Source organism: Coptis chinensis, chromosome 7 (assembly GCF_015680905.1).
Source record: "Coptis chinensis isolate HL-2020 chromosome 7, ASM1568090v1, whole genome shotgun sequence".
Classification (NCBI taxonomy): Eukaryota; Viridiplantae; Streptophyta; class Magnoliopsida; order Ranunculales; family Ranunculaceae; genus Coptis; species Coptis chinensis.
Window position 1 is genome coordinate 41329513 of NC_141462.1, and position 22557 is coordinate 41352069.

The following is a 22557-nucleotide window of genomic DNA, read 5'->3' on the forward strand; positions in this document are numbered from 1 at the left end:
CTGATTTAGACCACTAGCTCAAGTAGCAACTTGTCAAATTTCTATCTCTCAATAAAGATGTTTTTGCTTGGTTGTATATCGATATGTCAGGAATTGACCCTCAGGTCACTTGCCACAAGTTAAATGTAGATCTAACAGTCAAGCCTGTCAAACAACGACCTAGGAAACTAGCACTCAAATTTCAAAAAGCCATCAATGAAGAGATAGAAAAGCTCAAGAATGTTGGATTCATTAGAGAAGTCAAGTACCCGACCTGGCTAGCCAATATTGTGGCCGTTCCAAAGAAGAATGGTCAGGTACGACTTTGTATAGATTTCACTAATGTCAACAAGCACTGCCCAAAGGACAACTTCCCCCTACCAAGGATTGACATACTGGTAAATCAAACATGTTGCCATGAGCTGTTATCATTCATGGACGCATATAGTGGATACAACTAAATATCGCTTGCAGAAGAAGACCAGGAAAAGACATCCTTCAGAATCGAGCAAAGGAACGTTACATTCTGGCCCCTACCATTTGGCTTGAAGAACGCCGGTGCGACCTACCAAAGACTAGTCACCAAAATGTTTAAAGACTTGCTAGGAGACACTATGGAGGTCTACATAGACGATATGGTGGTCAAAAGCGAAAAGGCGGGTGATCACATCTCCCACCTGCAAGAAACCTTTGAACGACTTCGCCAAAACAAGATGAAGCTCAACCCAACAAAATGCGTATTCGGAGTAGCCTCGGGAAAATTCTTAGGTTACCTCGTGTCACAAAGGCGCATCGAAGCAAATCAGAACAAATACGAGCTCTCCTTGAGATGCCAGCACCAACCACAAAGCAACAAATTTACAAGCTATTAGGCATAGTTTCAACACTCAACAGATTCATCTCACGAGCATCTGACAAATGCAGACTATTCCTGCAAATACTCAAAAAAGGCACAACATTCACATAGACAGACGAGTGCCACAAAGCCTTCACCGACCTGAAAGCTTACTTATCAACGCCGCCCGTCCTGTCCAAACCAGAATAAGCAGAAACACTGGGGCTTTACCTTGCTACAACCGACTTTGCAATCAACTCAGTTCTTTTTCGCGAACACGAAGGAGTCGAAAAGCCAGTCTACTTCACCAGCAAGATGTTAGCAGATTCAGAAAAACACTATTCTCTGATGGAAAAAGTAATGCTCTCTTTACTCTACTCTGCTCGGAAGTTCCGACCTTACTTCCAATCTCACAACATTAAGGTAATCACCGATGTACCCCTCAAGCAAGTATTAAGTTCCAGCAACAAAACCGCTCGAATGGCCAAGTGGGCTGAAGAACTCAGAGAGCACCACATAGAGTTCGTTCCCAGAACATCTCGCAAAGGACAGGTCATTACTGATTTCCTTGTAGACTTCCCTGTCGAAGACACCAACTGGGAACCCGAGCCCATCACTTTACTCCATCAACCAGCCACCCCTGACACATGGCACCTCTACATAGATGGAGCGTGCAACAATAGCGGCAGTGGACTGGGGGCTCTGTTAACATCACCAAAAGGCACCCAGCTACAAAAATCAATCAAGATCGATTTCGCAATGTCCAACAACGAAACGGAATACGAAGCATTGATCACAGGCCTCCGCATGGGACGACAGCTACAAGTCCCAAAGCTTAAAGCTTACAGCGACTCCCAGCTAATCGTCAAGCAGATCACCAAAGAATATGTCACGAATGGAACAAACCTGACAAACTACGCTCAGGTCGTCAATGACCTCGTCAGATCATTCAAAACGTTCTCATTGGAACACATTCCTAGGGAAGATAACAGACATGCAGGCAGTCTAGCTTTCTTAGCCTCAAAGACACAAGAGGTTTACCCCAGCATAGTCTACATTGACATCCTGGAAAGGCCCGCATACCAGAAAGAAAGTGTCAATAGCCTCACCGACTTTCAGCCCTTATCCGAAGAAGAAATCACTCAATCTTGGATAGGCCCATTCCTGAAACATATTTTACAGGGTGAGATGCTGGCTAAGGCAAAGAATGCTTGTGCAATACAATTTCGAACCCCAAGATACACAGTAATCAACGGACGATTATTCTGCAAATTTGCAAGAGGGCCCCACCTAAGGTGCATAACTCCACTCGAAGGCCAACTCATTTTCGATGAAATCTATAAAGGTGAATATGGCAACCATGTAGGAGCAAGATCCCTGACACATAAAGCAATAGCCCAAGGCATGCATATCGAGGCAAAAAGGTACATTCTTAAATGTCTCCAATGTCAAACATTTTGTAACGCCCGTATTTATAATATGTATTTATTTATTTATTTATTAATTTTTTTTTTAAATTTGTTAGATTGGATTTGGGATATGTGGGCCTAATTTCTGGGCCCGAGTCTGTGTTGGGCTTAGGTTTCAAACCCAGGTATATATATTCATATTTGTCCAGAGAATAGGGTTTTCGGATAAAAATAAAATAAAATGGAGGCAGAGATAAAAAAAAAAACTCACTTGCTAGAGAGTTGGAGCGCAACGATTCGGACTATGAAGGATTTGTGGAGCTTTTAATTAATATGAGTAGTTATTTTGCTTTTTCACCAAACCTATAGTTTTACGTGTATCAATGTATACATACATATTTCTCTGTCTAATGTTTCTGTCTATTTTTACTACTCATTCTCCTGTTATTATTCGGCGTCCTGTTGTATTGTTAAACTCTGTTGAAACTCTGATATCGACATTGAACTGTCGAAGCTTGATTGGGCCCGTTAATGGCGTTGCCAAGCCCAAAAGAAAGAATCGGTCCTGTCTAGTATTTGAGCTCTCATGGTTATGGTTTTGAACCCTTACTGATGTGGTTATGATTGAATGATGTTTGGTGGTTGTGGTGAAGTGTTGGGTATGTGGTATCAATGTTGGTTTGAGTGATGTCAAAGCTGGAAGGAAATGTTAATGGCAGCTCGCCCAAACATCATCCTGTAAAATATTTTGAACTGTTATTCTGTTGATTGTGTTGGTTGATTGATGATTGGTTATAGTGGGGTAGTGTAGTGTGTGTGAGGGCTGTCGAATGGGGGCTGTTAGGAGCTTGAAGACGCATCAATGGCGTCGAGAATCCAGATCCATGGATGGGGGAGTGATTTCGAAACTTAAAATTTGGAGTTTCTTGGTGAATTAAAGTTGTGGTGGTTTTTCACCCTAACTAATTTCGATTAGTTTTTATATGGGGGTGTGTGGAGGTTTGTGGTGGCTGATTTGGTGGAGGTGGTGAGCTGGAGGAAGAAGAAAGAGGTGGAGACGATATTGTTTCTGTGTTTGGTTGGGCTTTGGTCTAAACATTTGTTTGGGTTGGGCCAGTTTAGATTAGTTTTCTTTGGCCAATTTGGTTTAAGTTGTTGGGCGGATTCTATTCTTTTGTTTTGGGTCGGAACTGAGTTAGATTGTTTTGTTGGGCCAAAATCTATTCTTAATTAGTTTTCTTTGGGGCGGTTTATAATTTTATGTGGGCTGGTCCTTATGTCCCCAATTGGGTCAGGTTGAATAAATAGAATGTTTAGACTTTTGGGCTTTGGTTTGGGACTGGTGACTGTTGGGTTTGACCCTTTGATTGTTGAATGTTTAATTGTGCTACGTTTTTATATATTAAATTGTATGGACAAATCAAATGCTAAAATGGTGCGGAAGCCTGCATAAATTGGTTCGTCATTATCTAAGAAAGATTTGACGTTGATATTGTGTAATTTTTGACACGTGACAAGAGTGAAATTTTAGGAAATATAATATTCCTAAAACGCTATAAAAATGTTATGCAGTACATTTGGAGCAATTGTGACATTATATGATATGTTGGGATATATATATTAAATGCAATATTTTTGGAGAAATTGATATAAACGCTCTATTATTATATCTGTGAGATGCTACTATGAGGTAGTATAATATTTGTGGATATTTCCCACGGGATTGTGGCTCAATGCAATAATTTATTTGGCACGTGAAAGAATGAAAGTTGTTCTGAGATGTATTGAGATATTTCCAAATATGGTGACTTAGTGCAATAATTTATTTGGCACGTTAAAGAAGGAAAGTTGTTATGAGATGTATTGAGATATTTCCAAATATGGTGGCTTAGTGCAATAATTTATTTGGCACGTGACAGAGTAAAATGGTTATGAGATACTAATGTATGACATTCGAATAAATTACGTAATGAAAATCCTAGAACCTAGCTACCTACCACAACTCATGTGATTAGCCCCTGTGTAGGGCGTGTGTAATTTGATTGGCCCTTCTGGCATTTCAGTGAATCTGAATGGCCCTTCTGGCATAGCCGACTAGTGGCTTGATTATCTAGTTCGCAAACTTTAGAATGAGACACGTGATATTTTATGTCGAATAGTAGCAGTACTCATATAATGGCTTTCGTGTGAGGGTTACCTGGTATGCGATATCCCGCTTAGGGTAGCTACGCACGGAGTGGTTCATTATGTGAGGGGAGGCATGTGGATGTACATATTCGGCATTAGGAAGTGATTGTAGTAACCAGGGAAACTAGGTAAGACATAGAGACGACGTGATTCTAGAGACACTTGAAGAAACTATAAACAATAATTGTGATGATATATCAAAGTGTACGTTAAATCTATTATAAATGATTTATTGTGATTTAGGTTGCATTCACAATGGTTTTGCAGAAGGATGGGTTGAATTGATTATTCATGCAGGTGTGACCCACTCTGTGATTTGACTTACACCAATGTAAGTATAGAGTAAGTTTTAGTTTGGTTATTCTATTATTAGATACAGTTGATCTAGTACGGTTTGAAGTTATGGCATCTTAGTGGAGGAACTAAATGCCTTATTATTATTGAATTGGAAGCTAAGGCGCCTCAGTGGAAGAACTACCTGCCTTAAGTATTGTAATTAAGAATGTTGTATTAGTTGTGGGGAGTTAAAGGGGGTGGAGGAACTAAACGGTATGGAGGAACTAAGTGTGTTATGGATTATATATATATATATATATATATATATATATATATATATATATATTTATTTATTTATTTATTTATTTATTTTTGGTATTTTAGGGCTACTCATACCAGCATTGTTTATAATGCTGACCCGATTTGCATGTTTGCTTATCGGGTGTGTTCATTAAATGAACCCAGTTGATAAGTCTTAACATGATTAATGTTGAAGAAGGTGGATTGCTGCTTGTGGTTCGCGTTAGCGTCTCATTTCAGGATATGTTTTGTTTTCTCCTGAGGTGCAATAGATTTTAATTGAGACAATGTTGTTTTGTATTTTCAGTTGTAATTATAATTAAAGAGTTGTTGAAAGGAAATTTGTAACTTAATTATATTTGTAAATTTTTGAAATGAAGAGGACTTTTGTTTATTTAAAATTTTTATTGGTTTCAAATTATTAGAATAATTAAATAGATGACGGGTTTTTGGAAATTGAGAGTGCACCACACCTCGAAAATCGAAGAGTCAGGAACAAATATTGTTTTTCCAATTTTGTTGAAATTCGGGGTGTGACACATTTGACCACAACCACCTAAGTCCAGCATGGGAGTTGATCAATATTGCAAGCCCATGGCCTTTCCACATGTGGGGGCTAGACATCATGGGACCATTCATCCCACAAAAGAAAATAGGGCTCAAATACGTCCTGGCAGCCACAGATTACTTCACCAAGTGGGTTGAAGCAATCCCACTAGTCCAAGTCAAGGAGGTCAACACCATCAACTTCATATGGACCAATATCATCACAAGATTTAGTCTACCCAACACCATTATCATGGACAACGGAACCCAATTTGCTGGCACACAAGTCAAGGCCTTTCTACAAAAATGGCGTATCACTCAAGCATTTTCTACACCTAGATATGCACAAAGCAATGACCAAGTAGAGGCCACAAACAAGGCCATCAAAGAAAACCTCCAAAAGAAGTTGGAGAGCAAGAAAAGCCAATGGCCAGAGCAGCTCGAGAACATTCTGTGGGCATACAGAACAATAACTAGAGCCAGTACAAATGAGTCTCCTTTCACACTTTGCTTCGGAATAGAAGCAGTAATACCATCAGAACTCACACTTTCAACCACACGTTCTGACATCGTCAAGTCAGGAGACAATGACAGCATCTTGGCAAAAGAAGTTGATCTCCTAGAGGAACGAAGAGAAACAGCTGCAATATCCCTAGCTCGGTACCACCAAACAATCCAACGATCTTACAACAAGAAGGTCATCCCAAGATCTTTTCAGGCTGGGGACCTAGTCCTCAAAAAGACACTTGCTCCAGCCAAACTCGACCCAACATGGAAATGTCCCTATATTGTTGACAAAGTCATTGAAAACGGTGCATACTGGATCAAAACTCAGCTCGGTGATATGCTTCCCTGACCTTGGAATATAGCTCTCCTAAAGCGATTTTATCAATAAGTCTTTCTCCAAATACATAATTCGATATGAATAAAATTTCATTAACATTTTTATGTACAAATATCATTTTGTGCATTACATGAGTACCATACATCTTGCACTACACAACCCGACCTAGGACATCACAATGTTAGGTCGTACATCAAAGGCGAAGTCTACAACGACTCAATTACAATCACATAGTGGTTAATCATCAATCAATTCAAACAAGGTCCCCCAAAAGGACCCTAAATCAACTTAACACCAATGCCAAGGTTAATTATGATTCAACTGTAATTGCCACTCAAAGGCCAATTATCAGACAAATATAATCCAGGGGACCCCCAAAAGGACCCCAAGTCAACTTACGACCTCGAAATAGTTTAAGTTAGACACAACTACAATGGCCATTCAAAGGCTAATTATAAAAGCTTCCCCCAAAAGGAACGACTCGCACACACCTAAACATGGCAAAGCCTAGGTGTCAACTATGCAAATCTACCAGGTCATACACAAAAGCATTATGACCTGATATAGTCAGACAAACTGATACAATCAGACAACCTACCCAAGTTCAGCAGTTCATCATTGCTTCAGCTATACAACACAGGTCGTCAAACAATAATCAAAAGAACGAAAGCAATCATTGGCAGGCAAACATCAAAACACAATCTCAACAAGTAAGTAATTTAACTATTCCTACTTAAATACAATTTTGGTTAAATACTAGAGGCCCCCAGGTTATCCTGAGAAAACAACCTCAGCACCCCCATTAGAAATCAAAAGTCATCAGTATCAGTATCAATATCAACTACAGCATGAAAGAGAACATTGTTCAAACATTTCATCCATAATCAAAACAACTGACAAGCACAAGAGATCAATTAGCACAAGAAAGATTCTCCACATTCAAAGGCTCTAATGGTCCACCCTCTTCACCAACTGGGCCACTAACTGGATCACAGCTTGCATTTACAACTTCTGGGGAAACCTCTTCAGTTCGATAAACAGATGGTATAGCCCCTGTCATTCAGCAAATCCAACACATGGAAAATCCTCCAACTATTCCCTACGAACTGACAAGGGGCTTTTCCCAAAAAATTCAACACCTCCACAGTAAGACGGGAAAAATGCAACCTCATCCCAGCCTTCAACTATCCATAGCAAACAACTATTCCTCCACCCCAAGGAACGTAGTCACTATGAAACATATTTCTCTCCCCACTCAGGTCGTACATGGCCAGGTCGGCCTTCACCCAGCCAAACTCCTCCCTCAGATAAGCATAACAATCTTCCGACCTAGGTCTCCTCGCATCCTCAGCCCTTGTCTCCAACAACGGAGACGACGAAGCCTCAGCACCACTACAAACCCTATCATCAACCTCTTCACCACTTACTGTTCTCTCTCTCCATTCATCAATTTCAACTTCACTACTCAAGCTATCACTGGTAGCAGACATTACGAGTTCTAGAATAAACAAAATATCAAAGTTTGCAAGATCAAAAGACGCACCTAATACCGAAGATGAGAAAAGTTTTTTTCTTTTTTTTCTTTAGCTCTATTTTTTCCTTCTTTTCCTAGATGGAAAAATGAGAAAAAGAAATCCTTAACAAGCCAAAACCCTTCAGCTTCCAAAACCTTGAGAGACTACAAAAATGTTTCGTGTTCCCAAATGCCTAAATCATTACTCACCCACAAATCGTCGTAATTTCAGGCCCACAAATCCAGCCCAACAGTTCCCGCACATTTTCCGAAACCTAATTTCAAAACAAAGAACTGTCAGACACGTGCTTTCAAACTTTACTTTTTTTACCGTTCTTTTTCCATGCAACAACTGTTCAAAGAACACAAAAATAAAATAAAATAAAGGGGGTTGTGTAAGTACCCTCCGTTCCACACTATAGTGCACATGTCCACATACCAGGTCGTCCTCCCACAGCTCGTCCCATATCATCAGGTCGAACCCACGACCCAACACTCAGGTCGGCCACATCATCAATTACAGTCATTTATGGAAGCAAATCAACTAGCGCAATCTTGAGCTCAATCAACGCCACAATCAAAGAGACATTAACTTTGTAACAGCAGAGTAATGGCGAATCATCAAGATAGCACACAAGGTGGATCTACACTTCATAACGGTCCAAGGCAAATATGGAAGGTCAGCTCAAACATCTATAAATAGAGAGAGATGAACTACATAAGGCTTGATTCAAGTTTACCCCAAGAAACTTGATACATAGGCAACTCTTATCCTAGGAAGAGTGCAGCTATTCCCTACCTCACGAATCATCAAGTCGTTGTTCAGTAAATACAACATCTACAATTATGATTAAGATTTTAATTGTTTATTCTCTGTATTCCATTCTTCAATATTAGCACAAGTTCGCAAATGATATATATCAAATAAGACTTGCCAAAAGTTTATGGTAGCCTTAGGAGAGAACTTGGTAAAGGGATATGATGTAAGCGTTCCAACAATTAGGTCGTCTTTAGATGCTTCCAAGTTCATGGGCACTTCATCTCAAAGATACTAGACTATTAGAAATGTATGTCCGTGTGTTTGTGTAAGACATAACACTACACTAGAACAGTTGAAAAAAGACATCAAAGTGCCGTCGTTTTAAAAAAAAAACAACACTTTAAAGTGTCGGATGGTGACCCGTTTTTTTAGCGAATGTTTTTTTTTTCACACTAAAAGGTCGCTTTATCAAATTTTCATTTTTTTTAAAGCGTTGAATGAGCTAAAAGAAGCCCAGTCTACCGAGAGGAAATCAAACAAAATGGACATTTCTTCCTAAACAGACCCATCTTCATACAACAATAACAACATAAGCCAAATATTAGTAAATTCAAATTCTTTTCCATTTCCACACCTACTAAATAATATAGTCATACCACTCAACAAAATTCTAAACTTAAAATTTCAATTCATACACTATTACAATGATCTAAATTGTACAAAAATCTCATGCAGAGAACTTTCAATTTAACTTCTGATGAGTAAATATTCGAAAAGAGAAGTATGTAGTACCAAAACCACCATCTCAAGCTCCAGAGGGATGCAGTCCTGATCCTGATGGTATAGCTTAGTAAAGTAGAACAGAAAAAAGAATTAATTCATTTTTGGATGGCAATCAAGAGACAACTTCTAGGATCTTGCATTGGAGTCATATACAGATGTAGTGGATTCGTGATAGATCCATAGGAGTCTCACTTCCCATACCATAACGTGGTGTCTCACTGTTGAAACGGAAAGGTCAGGAAGCTCAACAAATAGACCAGCTTTTAAGAAACAGAAAGTTGACAACCAATTACATATTATTACCGATACGGAGTTGAAACAACAATATTATCCCTAACATTTTTGAAAATGTTGCCACGTGAAACTTTGTAGAGGTTTTCAAGGAAAAGGGGGGACTAAGCAGCTCAAAAAATTGAAAGCAACAAATTACTGTGGAATTCTAAATGAAAAAAAGAATGAACAATAACAAATGGCCCTATTATCTCAGCAGTGACAAAATATAACTATACAGTAGCCACAAATTATCGGAGTTCGATAGTATATAATTGTTCAAGTGCCACAATAACTACGAAACCACTTGTCATACGCTTTGGGGATGACACATGTTGCAGCTAAAGTATGAAATCAAGTTAGAGAAGCATCACAAAAAATGTAACTTAAAATGAACAGATAGTGAAACCTGTATACAATGCACTTGAAAGCATATATGTAACAGAGTTTCAAAGGAAAGTAAGAGCGTTATGATTATCTAAATAGGCCATCCGAATTGCGTCTGTATTATTGTCTTTATGTGTGTAATATGCAGGAAATGCATGACAAACACATTAACAAAGACATATCAGATTTGTCATTTTTAACATATCAAAATGAGGTGGCAGTCCTAGAGGGTTCACATGTTTGGTTACGTAACCATTAACAAGATTCAACAGATCAGGGCATGCTCCTACTATTTAACAATTCATGTCATGGAAACTAAGGTATGATTTGTAGAAAATGGTAACTTAGAAACTAATAAACTTTTGTTATTTTCAAGATCATGTTTCCTTTATCTACTTCAAGTAACAATTAAAAAAACTACGATATCTTCATAGATAAAATATAACAATTTTTTCATTACCAACGTTTATATGACCTCCATATATAGGTGTATTGATAAAAGAAGCAATCAGCTATAAGCAAAGACCATACAAGTGAAAAATATGGCAAAACAACACTGCAAATGTATGTCAAAGCATGCCATAAATTATGCTAACACGTGATGTTCACTCCTTGGGGAGAGTAAAGAACCCGCTCGCCCGGTCCGAAAAAAAATGTCTCACTAGAAGATTGTTGATGATGGTGAGAAATCACTTTTGTTGCAGACTCTTCTCCAACTGCTCCAAGCTTGAGCTTGGATGAAATCCGAAGGTTTCCTTCCATGTTTCCTGGATGTAAAAACTTGTGTTAGATAACAATGTTGTCCACATGAATCCTTTTCATACTGCTAGATGCAAAAGTCATGTAGATAACATATTTGTAGATCATTCAAATAGAATTTTAACTTGTATGACCAATGTGTAATTAGTCCTTATATTGCATGGGAAAAGGAGAATGTGCATAAACACAAACTTGCGTCAAAACAAATGCAAGATAGTTTTTTTTTAAAAGTTTACAGTTTAATTGTTTGTTATTCAGTGTCTTTCAATAGTTAACAAGGACACTCATTCTCAACGTATTTGTTGTGTCAGAGTCCATGACAGTGTGTTGCACATGTGTCAAACACATATAGAAACATTCTATACGTAATGTGTATAAGGTTTTAGGCCCTACCTTATCAAACAATTAGTACACACGTCATTCAACATTAGTGTATCTGTAATTTTCGTTACATAGCAGATCACAGACTACAAAACAAAAGAGAAAAATAAAAAATGTACATACAGTATGTGTAACAAAGTTTCCACATGGAAGGATTCCTAGCCAAGGTAGGAAGCCAGATTTTGGTAATCTGTTAACCGGTAGATACCGCGATCTTCATGAAACATCGCTGCATTTCTGTTTTCTGGTTGTTTTGTCACAGAATCCCAGGTGGACAAAGAAACAAATAAATTGAGAATCCTCTGCATATTTCAGAACATGCTTACAAGCAAACACACACACAAAAGAAAAACTATCAACTTCATAAATATAACTATGAAGAGATCACCACGTTTGGAAATGCCTAAGAAAATTGGAACATTTTCTCAGGGATACCTTTGTTGTATCCACAAAGTACTTTCACAAAGAAAATTTGGCAAAAAACACTAGTTAAAAATGGACTATGTCATATAAATATTACAATCACATAGAAGTGTGTGGCTTTTAACATCTTTTGACAAAGAGTTACTAATTAATGTGGTAATATGGAGGATAATAAATAGTATGTTTTCTAAATAAAGCAGACTAGTAAGAAAATTTCAGGATTGGACAGATACATATTTTATAGAACAATGGCCTAGTATGTTGATAAGCATGTGAAATTTTAAAGTTCATGGAATCATAGCTCTATTAAGTATTCCAGTTAAGGAGATGCAACTTACAATAGTAAACTGTGCACCAACAAATGAGCAGCTCCATATACTTCAATCAATCATTCACCCTTACTATGTAAACCTACAATGGAAAGAGAAAAATCAACTTAGAACACCCAACCCGCCTTCTCTACAAAATTGATCAGTCCGCTAAAACTATTTTGATGTAGTGACAGGTAGGCTACTTCTGGTTGGCATCTTAGATGTCGGCTCACTCACAAATCTCCCAAGTTTTCAAACCAAAGATAACCTACAAATTTTTCTTTCCGAGGGCTGTAAAAGAATGCTTTGGATGAATGGATTATAAACACAATGTCAACTGCAAAGCAAGGTAGCTCCAACTACCGCCAAACTCATCTTTTATGGGCTTGAACCACCAAGATTACCTTGCTTTGGTATGGTTTGTTTGGAATGCAAGTGGATATATCTTTTAGGTTCTATATAATCTTCCTAAAGAACTAATAATTTTAGGACAGTTTGACAACATAGCAATGCATCTATCTATTGTGAAAAGTTAATAGCATCTATCCACTTCTGAAAAGAACATAGCTCAGTCTGATGACATCATGTTGTGGTACGCTTTTTCTATATATATCTTTTAATTGTGACAAATGCATTCACCAAAGGGCTTCAAACCGAAATCTCAAATCGAGAACTAAAATAGCATACTCTATTTAGTGGCAATCAAAACTACAGTCCCCAACTCAAAATGTTTGATGGCGCTTTTTTAGTCCTTTGTGCCTAGGGTGGATCCAATGTTATACTAGGACTTGGGGTAATAGGCTACTTGTGTGGCACATGTAGGGCTGTTTTGTGCATTTTCGTGTTCCTATGCTCGTAGGCTTTCTCAACCTACTTTGCTTCATTTATTAATGAAATTCTATTTTACCAGGAAAAATTTATAATAATATATACTATAGGATAACTTATCATCAGCAAGATCCTCCACACTTCCCTAGTTTTATAGGTTTATAAAGAAAAAATGATAACAAGAATGGAAGCATCAAGTTAGTAAGCTAAACATGCGCAGGTTAATCAAATGAGAGCTGAAGTGCTAATTGCTAAACCATATCATCATTTCACTAAAACTAAAAAATAAAATAAATTAAATATCATCATTTCACTTACAACTTACTGTCATTCAACTTCAGAAATCGGACAAGAAATTGTGCTTACCAGCCGTGTTCCACCTTTCAAGTATGATCTGGGTCATTGGTTTTAACGAAACTAGGAAAACCATTTTCAAGTTTCGACTTCAAGTCTTCACTCTTTCCATCACAGGGTTGACCCTAGAATCCTCACCGTTTCTATCACATGGTTGACCCTAGATTCCTCTGAATACTCTCTGTTGACAATCCGATTTGATAAATTAAGTACATTACACATTATATTCCATCGGACAATCTTCTAAATACATATCGTAACCACAAACCTCATAGGACTTTCTTCGATAACATTGGGATCCTGAAAAAATGAACATTTGGGGGTAAGTGAACTTCAAAATGCAATGTGGATATAAAGGGAGTAACTTGGGTCGAAAAGAAAATGACTCACTTCTTTGTATACTGGAGTTAGCAATTTAGAAATACGGGATGATCTTCTTTCTCCGATAATTGCTAATGGAGCTGGCTTTTCTTCAGATACACCAGCTTGGCAATTTAGCCCTAGTCTTTCCTTCAGATATCTTGGAGTTGGAAATTCAGCAATATGAGATGATCTTCTTGGTTCAGTAACAATCATTTCTTTGCGAGAAGGTCGAGGTCTCACTTGCTTCCTCTGTTATCCAATTAGAAGATTGAAAAACAAAATAACAGGTAATAGAGCAGTGTGAAAAGGAAGAATTACCGGCTTTTTAGAGGCGTCGCGAACATCTTGAGCAAGTTTAACAAGGTTGATTTCCTGCATTCTTTTCTTGTTTTCCTCTATTCTTTGCTTACGTATATCTTCATATGATGTTTTCTTAGCTTTCTCCATTTTCTTCACTTAACTTTAAAACCTTGTCAGAAAACCAATAACTCAAAATTTCAAATCAAAGCCTAAAAACCCATATGAAGTACAAATCGACAAAGAAAAGATTGAAGTTTTAAACAACAAAACAACAACGAAAATGTACCCTTTGCATAAATAGCTCTCTCTGAGAATGGAGTGTTGCTACTGGAGTTAGTCATTTGGTTGTTGAAGAGAGTTACAGAGTGAGAGCGAGAGAATTGTTTGGTGAGTGGGTTAAAGCCAAAATTTAGAAAAGAATTTGAATTTGAATTTAGCGACGTTACAATTTTGGTAAATGTGAGTTCCAAACTAGTTACAATTCTCTCAGAGCAAGCAATAAGATATAAAACCAAAATAAACTATAACTTCTATAACTTCTATGTTTCATAAAGAATGAGGGTGAAAGTAAACTATAACTTCTATAATGTGAAAATAAGCCATAGCTTCTATGTTTCATAAAGAATCAAAATTATCATGTGAATCAGGTCAAGCAAATTTGGCCAAGTGAGCCTACTTCGTCGAAATTAGTGTCAGATCAAAGCCCAAATAGCAACAAGTTACTACATAGTTACATAATAAATTAAACAGAAGTAAAGCATCAACAGCCAAATAACTCAAATCAAAATCAACAATCTAGGGTTTTTAATTCGATTAAACAACCGCAACAATCATAAACAATGAGTGAACTAGATTTTGAGAAGAAAAATTACCTTTCTTCTCCATTGTTGATTCACTGTTGAATAATCACGCTTTGCGAAAGGATCAGTAAATATCCATTGTTGAATTTGAGGATCATCAAATCTCCATTATCAATTTGAGTGGAATCGCCAGAGAGAGAGAGTGGAGGCCTATTTTTGTGAGCGAGGGTTTTTTCTTATTTTTGTGAGAAAGAATGAAAGAGTGAAGAAACGGTTATTTTTTTGGGACCCTGTTTTTTTTTGTATGGGTTGTGATAATGTGATCTGACGCTTACAGTGAGTTTATCGACGCGTGGTGGGCGTGCTCACAAAAAGACAAAACAAGAGCGTCGGTGGTTTTGTCTTTTCTTTTTAAATCTGGTGTAGTGTAAAGGATGTAATAAATGCAGTGTTTGCAATATCCTTTTTTTTTTAAGTAAAATGTTGTAAATTTGAGGTGATTTTCCTTTGGGTATTTTGACATTGGTATGCGATTATTGAGTAGTGTTCTGGTCTTGAGATTTTGGTTTTTATTAGCTTTCTTTAGGACCTCAAACTTAGTTTTGGTGCATTAGACCTTATTGACCTCTATTTCTGCCATACCTTGTGATGGATCTGTAGTAACAGAAAGGTTAAGTTGTATCTGATAATTCAGTGAATTTAGTCCAGCTAGTTTTAGGTTAAGTTTTTCACTTTTAACTATACCCTAGGTAGTTTTAGGTCCTCATTCAGTTTTATATATGTACTCTTTAAACTTTCCAAAAATTGTATTCATCTTAGTTAAGTTGTTTAGCAGTTGGTAGACATGTATAATAATTTTTTAGCTGACCTAGCAAAAAAAAAACCTTGTTACAACGGTTTTGGCACTTTATATCTATGAGATGGATGTTTCTGCTTGTTACTAAATCCCTTACCAGATTGGGTGATGATTCCATATTGGTAGGGTTATGGGTCTCTAACTTGGCGCTTCAAGCCTTCAAGTTATAATAGGCCTTGGTCAATTGTTAGCAAATTGGGTCATCACAGAATAACTCTACATCAGCTCCGATCCTCACAAGGAAGAGATCCATAGGAATGTAACGGCCTTATTAGACAGAATCAAGATTAATGCACGTTGGGATGAGTAGTTCAAAGATTCACGATTACGTTAATTACAATTGGATAGGTTACATTTCGTAAATCCCATAATTTACTCTGATCCTATGAGCATCTTGCTAAGGCAGTAAGGTTTAGGAGCTAGTGATCTTAAGATATCCAACTTTTCCAATAATTTTACCAATCTAATGATCTTAAGGTATCCTACTTTACCAATCTATAACTGTTCCACTAGTATTTACCTGATGAGCATCACAGTTATATGAAATGTACTATTTGAAAAGATATGAAACTCTTGTGACTTTCCTGGATTCCTCGTCCCATGTGAACTGGAGGCAAGAAAGAGAGTACGTACCTCCCTTTCAAGACAATGGAAACCTCTTCACAAGAATGCCTGTGGATGGGTGTTTGTGAACCCGGAGCAAATGTCTGAAGCCATACATCCACGTGAAAATCGAAAAGGAACAGATATAGGTAGGCAAGGCGAGCAAAAAGGATCCAATAATAGATGTCCAAGTTTTTAGAGATAAACTTTGAGTTGGCATACCTCAGTTGATAACTCATACTATACAGAGCTTATATGCTTACTTTCAATATGCTAGTCAAAGGTGACCCAAAAACACTTAACTCTGCCAAGGATTAGCGGCACAAATCTCTTTCATCCCATGTAGAAGAGAACATGCAACTGTCGTGTGTGATAGTCCCTCCTCTCCTGGAAGCTAACTAATATTCGTTACTACCGGTATCCCTACAACATACATAAAAAACGTCACTTCCCTCAACCACATATATTAGGTAATTTACATAGTCTAGTGAAAAAAGATCTTAAGAATACTACAGAAAACATAATTGACTGGATCGTCGAGACAGTTATATTAATCATCTCCTCTATTCTTTTAGTTTAAGTAGTAGACATTTTTGTAAGGGAACCTCATAGGCAGCTTTCCTAATGGCTCTTCTAAATACATCTTCTTCTAAATATCGAGCAGGTTATGTTTACCATACTTTTTATACCATAGTTTATACCACTCTTGAAACACAAACAGTACGTAAAGTGAGAAAAACTTTTTCGAAAGGGTGCACTGGTTCGAAACAGTGAATTATGCCGAAAAGGTATGACCTTTCGAAATGTGTACTGGTTCGAAACAGTGCATCATACCGAAAATGTGTGACCTTTCGAAATAGGCACTGGTTCAAAATAGTGTTTTATGCCAAAATAGTGTGTCCTTTCGAAACATGTTCACCCTTTTGAAATAGGCACCATTCACCTATAAATAGTGGATGAATTTGGAGAGAAAAACACACCAGATCACACGTCTGAGTTCGATTTTTTCTTTCTCCCCTCGTTTTACCAAATACTATGTTGTGTTCACGATTCTCGTAGAATTGAAGTCTTGGATTTTTATATGAAAATCGTTTCATCTTGGGAGACACTTTCCCATTAACCTTCAAGCACCGTAAGAGAGAAAATTTGTCTTAAGAACATAGTGATCATCACTAGACTCGGATTTAATCATTGGTAAATTAAGTTCATTCGTTGAACTAAAGGTTTATTCATAATATATTTGTTATATCAATTTGGGTTTTCTTGTTTACTTAATAATAAGTATATTTTTGGAATAAGTTTCCTACCAGACATATTCTTTTTGTTTTGAATTAATTTAGTTGAATTAATTTTGGTTATACTTATTATTTAGTTGAAATGCACTAACAACTTTGAACCGAATTTTTGTTCAGGTCGCGTTAATAAGCTGTAGAAAAAAAAATAAAAGATGTTAACTGCCTATATATGAGTTTGCCTTCTCTTTGGGAATAAAACTGTTCGGAGTCAAAGAATACACCGTTTCCACATATTAGTTTGTGCTCATTTGATTGGTTCAGCATATTACCAAAACCATCAAAAAATAGGTGGCAGTTGATATTTTGATTATCAATGGTGGGTCACTGTTTGTCTTGATCAACCATACATGTGACTCAATCAATTAACATGTCCTACTCAAGTCGCACCTTTTCGTTGGAAAAAAGTTGGACAGTAAAGGTATCAACACCTAAATAATTAAATAATAGTTTTTCAGTTTTGATCGGTTATGGTTTGAGCCGGTTAGTAAAAAGTGCGCACGTTCGAAAAAGAGGCTATGTCCGAAAGGTAAGTACAATTAAGTTTGAAAGGGCCACAAAACTAAATAAGCGGTACCACACCTGTTTGCAAGAGACGGTTTAGAAACATTTAAAAGGTAACTGTTAGGCACACGGTTAAAAGCATCGTCTTTGTATCTTACTAAGAACAGTAAATTGATTTCATTTCATGGTTTGATACCAGTAAAAGAAATCATAAACAACAAGCTACTTTTCACACCTTCCAATTTTGAACCTTCTGAAAAGGACATCTCATGCATTGTTGGTCTCTTACTGAAAAGGTATTTTCTACGCCCATTCTTTCTCTCTCAAACAGAAACAAGTTCACATATTAGTTTGTGAGTGTATCTTCTTTACTAAACAGAATTTGTTTCTATTTTCTTTTTTGGTTTTAAAGAATAACAAAGTGTGTTTCTATTTCAGAATAGAAATGACAACACTACTAGGTTCTCCTATTCGTATTGTTCTTATTTCATTTGCTAGACCTACTAGTTCGTTGAATGGTATGGACATTTTGGTCTCCAATGACGACTTTATGTTCGTAGAGGTGGAACTCGACAACTACGGGTGTCTACTAGCAATGGTAGATCCTAGTTCAACTCATACGTTAATCTCTGAGTATGTATCCGAGGTTATTGGATTGAAACTCACAGATTGTAAAGGCTCTATGAGAGGCTTGAACCAAGAAGCTGAACCGGTGAAAGGACTCGCTTTGGAAGTTAACATTAAGATGAACAACTAGCGAGGAAAGGTGGACCTGATGGTAGCTTACTTAGACTATTTTCAAGTCATTCTTAGAATGGACTTCTTGAAAGCAAACAAGATGGTGGTAATGCCAAACTTGGAGGGGATTATGATCCAAGATTATGAGAATCCGTGCTTCATTCCAGATGTTAGGAATGACGGGTGCTAAAAGGGTTCTAAAAATATTTTATTATTTATAAGATATATGTATTTTACTATTGCGCCAAAAAGTGTCAATAAAGAAAATTGCTTAAGATATTGTTTTGTAAGCATACTTGTAAGCAAAATTGAGGTCTTAGAAGTATTTCGACACTATATGAATGATATGTGACATTCTTTAACAAGACGCCTCACTTGAAAAATATATATCTAAATGGTTTTTCAATTTATTGACTTTGTCATGAGAAATTGGAAAAATGTGGGGGATTATGTATCTCCTTGAATTAATCAATTCAAAATTGGAAATTTGTTGAAACATTACTCAAAAGACATAAAATGTGGTGTTTTACTCAATGAGAGATGCATAAATTTCAAGAAAATCCTCAAAGAAAACGTGCATAGCAAGGTCCACTATAGAATCAGAATTCATAGCGTTGGATAAGGCTGGAAAAGAAACTGATTGACTTCTAAATTTCTTAGAGGATATTCCAAACTAGGATAAACTTGTGTCAGCAGTGTGTATACACTATGACAGCCAATCTGTTATTGATAGAGTACAGAGTAGCATGTATAACGGGAAGTCTCAACACATACGTCGTAGACATAACACCGTTAGATAATTGCTCTCAAATGGAGTTATCTCAATCGACTATGTAAGGTCAAAAGATAACATTGCGAATCCACTTACAAAAGATTTAACAAAGAGCAAGTGGAAATATTATCAAGGGGAATGAGCTTAAAGCCTTTGAGATAATCAATCAAGAGTCTTCATAATGGAAAAACCAACCTAGTTGACTGGAGATCCCAAGATCTAGGTTCAAAGGGCAAACGGAATTATGTTTGTGACTCGAATCAGTTAGCACTAGAGAGTAATATAATATATTCTAACCCATTCCTATATAAGACAGTGCATATCTGCCGCGAGACCCAGGATAAGTCAAGCTTTTAATGATTTACTATATCTTGGAAAGTTATATTATCCAAGTAGAGCATTACATGATACTCTTTATAGAAATCACCTATATGAGGATTTTAAGGGAAATGTCTCAAAAGAACTTTATGAAATCAAGAAGTGTTCAAGGCCAAAATAAATACAAACGTGAGAACCAATAGTATTCGAGAAAGTACTGCGTGAAGATGATTGTCTAGGTTTATACAAACGGCTGACAGTTCAAGGACATTAATTGAAGTCTACTAATCGTCCAATTAAATCCGATCGTCTTTCACTAAGGCAAGTTTAAGGCCTCCCATGCTACTTGACCTGATGCGGTATCTTTTCATTTGTAAAAGAACAGAAATCCGATGTTTATAATAGAAGAAGTCAAATCTTCATTTACGTGGGGGATTGTTAGAAAAATGGATTTGCACAAATCCATTTAGATATGAATGAGTAATTTGTTTCCCAAGTTACTCCACTTGAGATGAAATGGATTTCTCTTGAAACAGTACGTAACGTGAGAAAAACCTTTTCGAAAGGGTGCACTGGTTCAAAACAATGCATTATGCCGAAATGGTACGACCTTTTGAAATATGCACTGGTTCGAAACAGTGCATTATGCCGAAAAGGTGTGACCTTTCGAATAGGCACTGGTTCGTAACAGTGCTTTATGCCGAAACGGTGTGTCCTTTCAAAACATGTGACTTTTCAAAGAGTTGCCTACTTTTTCCCAAGTCACTGTGTTGTTTCGAAGAAGCACCACCCACCTATAAATAGTGGATGAATTTGGAGAGAAAGACACACCATATCACACAGAGTTTTGATCTTTCTCTTCTCCTCCTGTTCTTAGTCAAATACTATGTTGTGTTAACTGATTCTGTAGAATTGAAGTGCTAGTTTTCGATAGAAAGAAATCAGTTCTATTTTGGGAGACAGTTTCCCATCAACCTTCAAGCACCGTAAGGGGGAAAATTTGTCTTAAGGACATAGTGATCATCACTAGGCTTGGATTTAATCATTGGTAAATTAAATTCATTCGTTGAACTAAAGGTTTGTCCATGATATATTTGTTATATCAATTTGGGTTTTCTTGTTTACTTAACAATAAGTATATTTTTGGAATAAGTTTCCTACAACACCCCCCTACAAAATGAGTTAAGTGGTAATAATTTGTGGATATGATCTACTAACCATTGATAACATTTCCACAAATATTTGTTTTATTTAGAAATCTCTAACCTAATTAAAAATTGTTCTCAATTTTGATTTTTTTTAAACGGCTTAGATTTTTCGATTTTGCAATCATTTTTTGACATATATATCTATATCTATATCTTAATATTAAAGCTCCCACAAGGGGTATTTTTCGAGCTCTATTAAAATTCAACGTCATCTCCTATTAAAACGGGAATTTCTCTTCTATTTGAAAAACGAGATTTTTTTTTTTTACAATGGAAATTCATCTCTTATTATAACGGGAATTCCTCTCCTATTTAAACAAATTCTAACATTTCTAATTAAAACGGGAATCATTCTCCTATTAAAATGGGAATTCCTCCCCTATTGAAAAGAGAAAATCTAGCATATCTAATTAAAACGGGAATTATTCTTCTATTAAAACAGGATCTCTCTCCCAATTGAAAAAACGGGTTTTTAAAATTTAATTAAAACTTCATTTAAAACAATTTGTTAGAAAATTAAAACGGGTTGAAAAAATGGTTTTTTAAAATTTAATTAAAACTTCATTTAAAACAATTTGTTAGAAAATTAAAATGGGTTAGCGACTAAAATGGTAGTCCCAATTTTCTAAAAAAAAATATAAATGTTTTCAAAAGAGCCGGTGCGTATGCGCGGGCCCCTACAAGCTAGTCTTAATATTAAAGCTCCCACAAGGAGTATTTTTCGAGCTCTATTAAAATTCTACGTCATCTCCTATTAAAACGGGAATTTCTCTCCTATTATAACGGGAATTCTTCTCCTATTAAAACAAATTCTAGCACTTCTAATTAAAACGAGAATCATTCTCCTATTAAAAGCGGGAATCACATTTCTAAATTAAAACAGGATCCCTCTCCCAATTAAAAAACGGGTTTTTAAAACTTAATTAAAATAATTTGTTGAGAAATTAAAACGGATTTTTAAGACTTGATTAAAATGGGTTAGCAACGAAAACATGAATCATGATTTGTTAGAAAATTTATATATGTATAGTTATGATTGTTGAGCAAGTTTTTAAAAGAGCCGATCTCTCCTATTAAAACGGGAATCACGCTTCTATATTAAGTAAATTATTAAAATGGGATCCATCTTCCAATAAAAAAAACGGATTTTTAAAACTTAATTAAAACAATTTGTTTGAAAATTAAAACGAGTTTCTAAAACTTAATTAAAACAATTTGTTAGGAAATTACAACGGATTAGCGACTAAAACGAGAATCACAATTTGTTAGAAAATTTATGTAACAATTTTTTTTGGTGCAAATTTATATATTAATCGAGATTTATGAGCCATGCCCCTTTATTTTGGATATGGAATATTGATAGAGAACGTTTGTGACTTTGTGGACAGAGGAAATTAAATTTAGAGTAAATTAGGTATTTTGCTGGTGTATGACATTACGAACGAGTCATCCTTCAAGTCTTCAACAACATTAAGAACTGGATCCGCCAAATCAAACAATATGCTTTGAGACACCCAGGTTACAGCTAGCCCTTCACCAGCTAGCCATGGCCCATGGGGTAAAATTGCATTTTTCATTCTAGGCGTGCTTACCTTTATTTGGAGTATCACTATCAAAAAAAAAAAAAAAAAAAAGAGTATAAGGACGAATAAGTGATG

The 22557-nt window shown here is 36.4% G+C and overlaps 2 long non-coding RNA genes across 2 annotated transcripts; both read right to left on the reverse strand.

Annotated features, from left to right (window-relative positions):
- Positions 1 to 7087: 7087 nt before the first annotated feature.
- LOC147487572 (uncharacterized) lies at positions 7088 to 10698 on the reverse strand. Its single transcript, XR_015201612.1, has 4 exons — positions 9442 to 10698; positions 8293 to 8582; positions 8100 to 8164; positions 7088 to 7984 (listed from the first exon to the last, which is right to left on the reverse strand). It is a non-coding gene; the product is annotated as an uncharacterized LOC147487572 (long non-coding RNA).
- A 2969-nt stretch (positions 10699 to 13667) lies between these two features.
- LOC147487573 (uncharacterized) lies at positions 13668 to 14927 on the reverse strand. Its single transcript, XR_015203079.1, has 3 exons — positions 14681 to 14927; positions 13827 to 13977; positions 13668 to 13757 (listed from the first exon to the last, which is right to left on the reverse strand). It is a non-coding gene; the product is annotated as an uncharacterized LOC147487573 (long non-coding RNA).
- Positions 14928 to 22557: the final 7630 nt, after the last annotated feature.